The 7,622-nt window shown below is 37.8% G+C and overlaps 1 non-coding gene across 1 annotated transcript; it reads left to right on the forward strand.

The window, feature by feature from the left end:
• Positions 1 to 408: 408 nt before the first annotated feature.
• Positions 409 to 515, forward strand: LOC125588041. The gene has a single exon (XR_007324437.1). It is a non-coding gene; the product is annotated as a small nucleolar RNA R71 (small nucleolar RNA).
• The last annotated feature ends 7,107 nt before the right edge of the window (positions 516 to 7,622 follow it).

Genomic DNA, 7,622 nt, shown 5'->3' on the forward strand with positions numbered 1-7,622 from the left:
TTATTGTACTGAAAGTTGGGCTCTTTCTTGTACCAACTGCCATTGTTGTTGATGAAACACAGCTCTTCTTGACATTCCAAACCCTCAACCTCATTGACAACAAGTGGTGTCTCTTGGTTTGGGTTAACAACAAAGTTCAGCTGCTCTTGGGTGGATTTATCAGCAATGAGTATGTCTATCTTTTCATGTAGAGCCTTTAACTCCTTCCTCATTTGCTTGTCATCTGTTCTACTGCCTCTGTCGTGGTCTCCACTGTAGACTGCGTCACTCTTTACCATGTTGTCAACCAGCTCCTCTGCATCTTCCTCAGTTCTTCCCAAGAAGAACCCATTGCTAGCTGTATCTAATCTGGCTCTGTATTTAGGAGGAGCACCCCTGTAGAATGTGCTCAACAAGCTTTCCTTAGAGAAACAATGGTGTGGGCATTGAGCTTGGTAGCCCTTGAATCTCTCCCAGGCTTCATTGAATCCTTCCAAGTTCTTCTGTTGAAAGCTGGAAATCTCATTTCTCAGCTTAGCAGTTCTTGAAGTAGAGAAGAACTTCTCCAAAAATGCTTTCTTGCAGTCATCCCAGGTGGTGATAGAGTTGCTGGGTAGAGACTTCTCCCACTGACGTGCCTTATTCCCCAAAGAGAAAGAGAATAACTTGAGCTTTAAGGCGTCCTCTGACACGCCATTGGTTTTTGACAACCCACAGTAGCTGTCGAACCTGTCCAAGTGATCAAATGGGTCCTCTAAAGCCAAGTCATGATACTTGTTGTTCTCGATCACGTTGAGGAGTCCTGATTTGTTCTCAAAGTTGTTAGCTGCCACAGCCGGTGCTCGGATTCCCAGTCTATGACCATGAATGTTGGGGCGGTCATAAGTGCCAGTGGGTCGAGCTGCTCGCTGTGGGCGTTCTGGCCCTTGCGGTTGATCTGCCATATGAATAGCCAATCTCTGCAAGTGAGCATGTTACTCTTCTTCTCTTCTCGCTCTAGCACACTCTCTCTCTAAAGCTCTGATGTCTGCAACTCTTGGAACTAGGTTTGATGGACCCCTGCTCCTCAAGTTCATACACCTGAAAGTTAAAGGGAGGTGAAGAAGGAGAATCAGTAACAAAAGAAAATAAAAATGACTTAGTCTCAAGCAAGTGACTAAATCTCAATGTTGAAATCAACTAAGAATTTGGCAACGGCGCCAATTTGATGTTAGGAGTTTTCAAGGCTCCTAAGACAAATGATGTAGTATAAAAGATTGTCGAACCAATTCTAAGGGATTTCAAAGCACCGAGAATGCAAGTACGTACTTAATCTAAGTGCAACCGATAATTTGGATGGTTTTAAACTACTACAAATAATAGAATGCAATAACAGAACAATAAAACAATAAAAGAAGTGAGTTTCTTTGGTTATGATAAAAGAGAACTCATGGATATAGGAATTAGACATTGGGTGATCAAATTTCGAACTAAGGATGACAAATGATCAATCAAAATATCAACCTTAAGCTTAGACACAATCTTAAACAAACTCTATGTCTAGATGAATGTTCATTTACTAACATATTTCAAACATCAAATGTCTCTGGTTGAATAATATAAAAGCAATCATTACTAGCAAGTCTATTGGCTATCTTAACACTTTTAACAACAAATGTCTTTGGTAAAGTATGTTAAAAGCTTAGAAGAGTTGTCTCAGACATGTCATCAAACACCTTGTGGGTGGGAAATGCCTAAAGATCAACTTTTGAGAGGCCAACTCAGAAGATGCATTATGAATACTCTACTAGCAAGGAATAAGAAGGATCTACACTATAACATCCTAGATCTAGCTTAATCACCCTTAATCTCCCTAACCCATGAATTCAAAAGTGGATTACTCACTACTCTTCATGATTCCTTTTAAACCCATATTGGATTTCAGATTAATCATGTAGAGAAATACAGATAATAGATTAGAAATCAACAGGATAACATATGATCAAATGAATCAAAGAGATGAACTTTTTCAAGAGGTTTTTGGTGGTTTTCTCCAAGATAAAGATCCTCTCCCTCCTTGGCTTACAAAAGGTACTTAAACTTAGGTTTAGAAAGTGTAAAAAGTCAAGACAAATGAACAAAAGGTCCCTGAAAAATCATAAGTTTCGACTGAGTAAATGACGCACAGAGTGACTTCGTGGTGTAGCTCTGGGAGGTAGCTCTGGGTTGGGAGCTACCTCAGGTGGTCGCTCTGAGAGGTCGCTCCAGGCCTATTTTTTTTACCTCAAAAGTGATGAAAAGGCGAGTGACTTCGTGGTGTAGCTCCGGGAGGTCGCTCTGGGTTGGGAGCTACCTTATGGTGTCGCTCTGGAAGGTCACTCTGCGATGCTCGACCAGGATGGATATGCCTCTAGTAAATTGATCATAACTCCTTCATTACATCTCCAAATGACTTGAAACCACTTCCACTAGAAAGCTAACTCAATTTTCTGTGTTTCTCCAAAATCTTAGCAACAGAAGATTTCTTTAAGGCCTCCATCTATGCTCATCTTTCATCCCTTTTTGGATCACAATGCTCCAAAACATCTCAAATCACTCCATGGCACACTCCAACACCTAATAAGGACAATGAATGCAATATGGACTCTAAAGATGCCTAATTCTTAATCTATATGATCAAAATATACACGAATTAATGGCTAAAATCATGTAATTATACAAGATATAACTATTTCACATTCTTTAGTCCGAGGATCTTGCCAAGACATTGATGGTTGATTCCATTCTATTTCTTTTACCATTCTTTTACCAGCTTTATTATTTTTTCCTCGTCCTGGTCTTAAAATAATATGTGTACTTGGCCTCAAATATAATCACCGATAGTTGGCTCAAAGTACTTTATTATTGTGGGAGAATCATATCCAACATATATCCCCATCCTCCTTTTGAGGTCCCATCTTAGTTCTCTGTGGTGGAGCAATTAGTACATAGACAACACATCCAAATGTCTTATGATGGGGTATTTCTGGCTCTTGACCCGTTAATAATTGTGATATGGGATATCTATGCTCACTAAATGGTCTGATGCGTATTAACTTAGGTGCATGTAAATTGCGTGTGGTCCAAGCAGTGAATTGGAGTTTTGACCTCATAAGTTATGGTCTATCAATCAGCTATTTGCGTTTTAAAAGATTTCGGCCAAGCCGTTCTTGGTATGGACATGTATCACAGAATTGTCCACACTTATCCCCATGGACATACCATAATCATTTAAATGCTTGGGACATGTATTCACCAGTATTATCTAGACATATAGTCTTTATTTATGAAAAAGGGGCTCGTAGCCGTTTTACTGGTGATGGCCTAATGAGTTTCCCTTGTGTACATGCTACACACGTGAGATTCTTTGGGATAACTCTTCTTATCTTTTAATGTGTGCCTTTTGAATATCAATTTTCGCATCATGTTTGGACCAGGATGGCCAATCCAGTCATGCCATAAAATGTATATTTTCGCTGGCTTTTAGCCTCTATCATACTGATCTATGCATAGTCTAGGTCAGTAGAGAATGCAGGTATAGTCTTTAGGACTTATTATGGTCTTGGGCGATTTTATACATATATCTGAAGGAACTCTTTGTTTCCTTCGCTCATTGTTTCAATATGGAAACCATTCATTCTTATATCTTTAAAACTCAATAGGTTGCTCTTGCTCTTAGAGCTGGGTGAATATAAGGCATCACTGATTTCTAGAAATAAATTCAAGGAGATAAAAATCAGAGAAAGCATACAAGCAAAGCAATCACACAAGTTTGATGTCGAAATCAGATTATCAACTTGATTCTTTTAGGCAATCATAAGTCTCATATTCCATAAGATCATGTTGATCATGTTCGAAATTATTTTCACCATCTTTATAGACCAAGTGGGTTTCAGGATTCTTCCCTTTCAGACTATCTTTGGGAGTCCTTCATATCTTAGCCCAATGGTTCCCCATTCCACATCTATGGTACACTGATTTGGTCGAGCTTTGTGGTTTAATGGATATACCACGACCACTGCCTTGACCATGGCTCAAATTGGGTTGATACCCACGGCCTCTGCCATAGTGATTCCCACGGCCAAATGTGTTATAGTGGCCATGGCCACGTCCTTTCCACCCTCCACGGCCATGACCGTGTGGTCCATCATTCTGGACGTGGTTACCTTTTTTTTTTCTTCTGCGGCCTTATTGGTATCAGGTAATGGGGTTAATCCAGGAGGTCTCAATTCACTGTTTCTCATCAGTAATCCATTATTTTGCCCACCTAGCAATAGACTCATCCACGGACTTATAGTCCTGGATTCTGTGATTCTCCCAATCAAATAGGGCATTTGGTAATAACACCGTTCTTTGGTGATCATATCTCGATTTTTAACTCTGTCCAAAGGTCTAGAGGATTCTCTATAGTCAGATACTGATCTTTGAGACTCTTAATAAGATGATGGCTAATAATTAATATTGTCATGTATCAATCTTTCTCATTTGCATTATTGCCTTCTATGATACATTCACCAAGTCTTTTTGACTTTAGGATAATCTTTGTATCCAATGCCCACCGTAAATAATTATCTCCAGAGAGATTTAGGGCAGTAAAATCCAGGTTGATTTTCGACATCTCAAATCATATATCACTCAATATTTAAGTATAATTTCCATGCGGCCTTACTCTTAAAAACAATCAATTCGGATTTCAATCTTGTGAGGACTATGAGACTATCAATCTTAAAGGCATTTAATCAATCAGTCAATTTCTAGCAAGTCTCAGCAATACTATTTCTATGTGCTCATAATATTATGGTTTATCAAGACTAGCAAAAACAGATTCAATTAATCATGCAATTAGGGTTTAACAATCAATGGATTTTAGCAAGACTAGTAAAAAGATTTATTAATCACTCAATCAGTTTCAATGCTGATTTTAACAATACTAGAATATAGATTTCAAGCATGAATTTCAATGAATCAGTTTCAAGGCTGATTTTAGCAATACTGGAATAGAGATTTCAAGCATGAATTTCAATGAATCAGTTTCAAGGCTGGTTGGTATTTAGCATAAACCATGTGTAAATAATTTATCTAGTATCCGAATTTATCAAACCTCAAAAACATATAATCAGATCAATCAATTTAATCGAACTTAGCATACAATCTTAAACCTCAAGACATTAGATTTTATCATGAATCTATCAACCTAGCGTACGGATTCTCAATTCTCAAAGACATCCAAATCAGATCAATATAACCTATCATACGGATTATTTAGGGTTTCTATTTAAAACAGACCAGATTACAAAACTATCAATCCTAGCAGATGATATTAACACTCAAGAATCATGTAATCAGATCATTCGGATTTTAAACAAGTAAACCTCAATCAATCTATCAACCTATCGGATTATATAAGCAAAGCAAGCTAGCAACCTATCGGATTCAATCAATGTTTTAACAGGCTGGTCGGTTTAAGCAATTTTAAATCAGATGAACAATTAACCAAGCAGGATGAGAAAATAAATCTATCAATTTAACGGTCAAACAATTCTAGCAACATAGCATCAGATTCAACCAGATTTAAAACCTCAATGATCAAAACCGAAAACAGTTTTGATTTCAAAATATTCGATTAGGGTTTTAATATGTGATTTGATAATTATAGTATAATTAATTCTGATACTTATATTATTTAGGGTTTATAGATATAGGGTTAGGGTTTATCGGATTTTAACTTGTAAAAACCGATTTGGGGTTTTAATCATGTAGGAACATGATTTAGGGTTTGGGGTATCGAACTTTTAGAGCTTCAATTTACTCAATTAGGATCTTTGATCTATTAGCCTATGGTTTTGATTCATAAAGATTAGGGTTTTAGGGTTTCAATATTCTTTATCAATCAATCCATGTTCGATTATGGGTTCTTAGGTTTTGAAATACCTTTTAACCTTAGATGATTGTTGAATCGGACCACCAAAGGGGTTGAGCCGCGAGCTGGACACGAACGGGACGCGAGCTGGAATGGATCGAGTCGCTTCTATCGGGTCGCGGACGTCCTTTGTTGCTTGATCGGGAACGCCTTGATCGTCGGACACGAGCTGTCTGATGCTATCGCGAACGAGGAAGAGGTCGCGTGTGGGAGCTGCTCTCGGGTCGCGAACGTCTGAGCTAGGATCAGGAACGCCTTGGGCTGAAGCTGATCGGGGACGCGAGCTGGAACAAATGCGGGAACAAGAGACGCGATCGGAGTTTAGGGTTCGTCGGATCACCGGCTAGGGCTAGGGTTTTAGGGTTTTTCGATTTGGGTATTAGCTTAGGGATTTAGAGTTTCGTGTTGATAACGTGTTGTGAAAGTAATGGAAAAGTCTATCTTTATTCATAACATAGAGGTTCCTTATATAGGAGATTACACCGTCATAGATAAATGAAAAAATTACAAATCATAATCTCTTGGTTACGAACCATCCACAATCTGGTTCATAACAGAATATTGATATTGTATATTTGGTATCACCTCGTGGAAGAAATGAATCATTTCATAGAGTTAATTATCAGATGATGCGTCATCGGAAATTTATGAATATTTGCATTCGATAAGAGTTGAATACAAAGAAAGAATTGAAAATATTTCACATGTTAGCCAATAAAAATTTACTTGTAAAGAAAGAATTATCGTACCATGAGCTTATTGTTGTCTCTCAAAGTGTATTGTGTCTAGCAAAGAAAAATGTGTATCGCGAGAAGAATAAACACATTAGCATAAAGTATTAAAGTTGCACTTCATTAGAAATATTATTGTTCAAGGTGATATAAATGTGAATAATTTCGCTGATATTCTAACCAATGTAATTTTGGTCATGAAGTTTGAGGAATCCGTGGATTTCCTTGGGAGCACCACTCGCATGGCAAAGCATGGGTTTGCATGACTTAAGTAGTAGATCGTATTTGATGTTATCAAGGTGGAATTTGGGATTCTCAATTGTATAAATCCATATGTTCTTATCTGTGTCGACGAGTTCTTCAAAAACTATATCAACGACTTTGTAAGTTTGATTCTTATGTTAAGTTAAACTAATTTGTAATCGAGGAACAACACAGTAACCTTACCAGGACTCCGATGAAACGTACTGGGAGTCGTAAGAGATTTAAAATATTGTGGAAAAGCTGAGTTATTTAGGGTTTGACCATTTCTTGCAAGCTACGGTTGTATAAGTTTTTGGCTGCACGTTGCAGCGTGGAGCTAGTCCTGCTTCTTGAGTTATTAATCAGTGTAGATGACTAGAAGAGGTTTAGAAGTGTGCATGGACTGTAACATGTCTTCTTGCATTCCACTCATCACTGTGGCTAGGGTCCCATCATCTCAGATTGTGTAAGAACCTTGTTTAATCCAGTTGTGTTTTGAGTTCTATTTGTCACATACTCAAATAGATTGATCAGACAAAAAATGTGGATCCGGTTTTAAAATATTCGGTTTATTACGCAATCGATAAGATTCAACCCCAAATTTCATCAGGATTTTATAGTAATAACCAAACAAAGAGACAATTTGCAAAAAGAAATGGTTTCTCTAGTAACCATAGAAGAACAACAAAAGCAAATCTGCAAACACGTTTGACGTTTCCCTTTTTTCTCAC

The sequence above is a fragment of the Brassica napus genome, chromosome C5 (genome assembly GCF_020379485.1).
Source record: "Brassica napus cultivar Da-Ae chromosome C5, Da-Ae, whole genome shotgun sequence".
NCBI lineage: Eukaryota > Viridiplantae > Streptophyta > Magnoliopsida > Brassicales > Brassicaceae > Brassica > Brassica napus.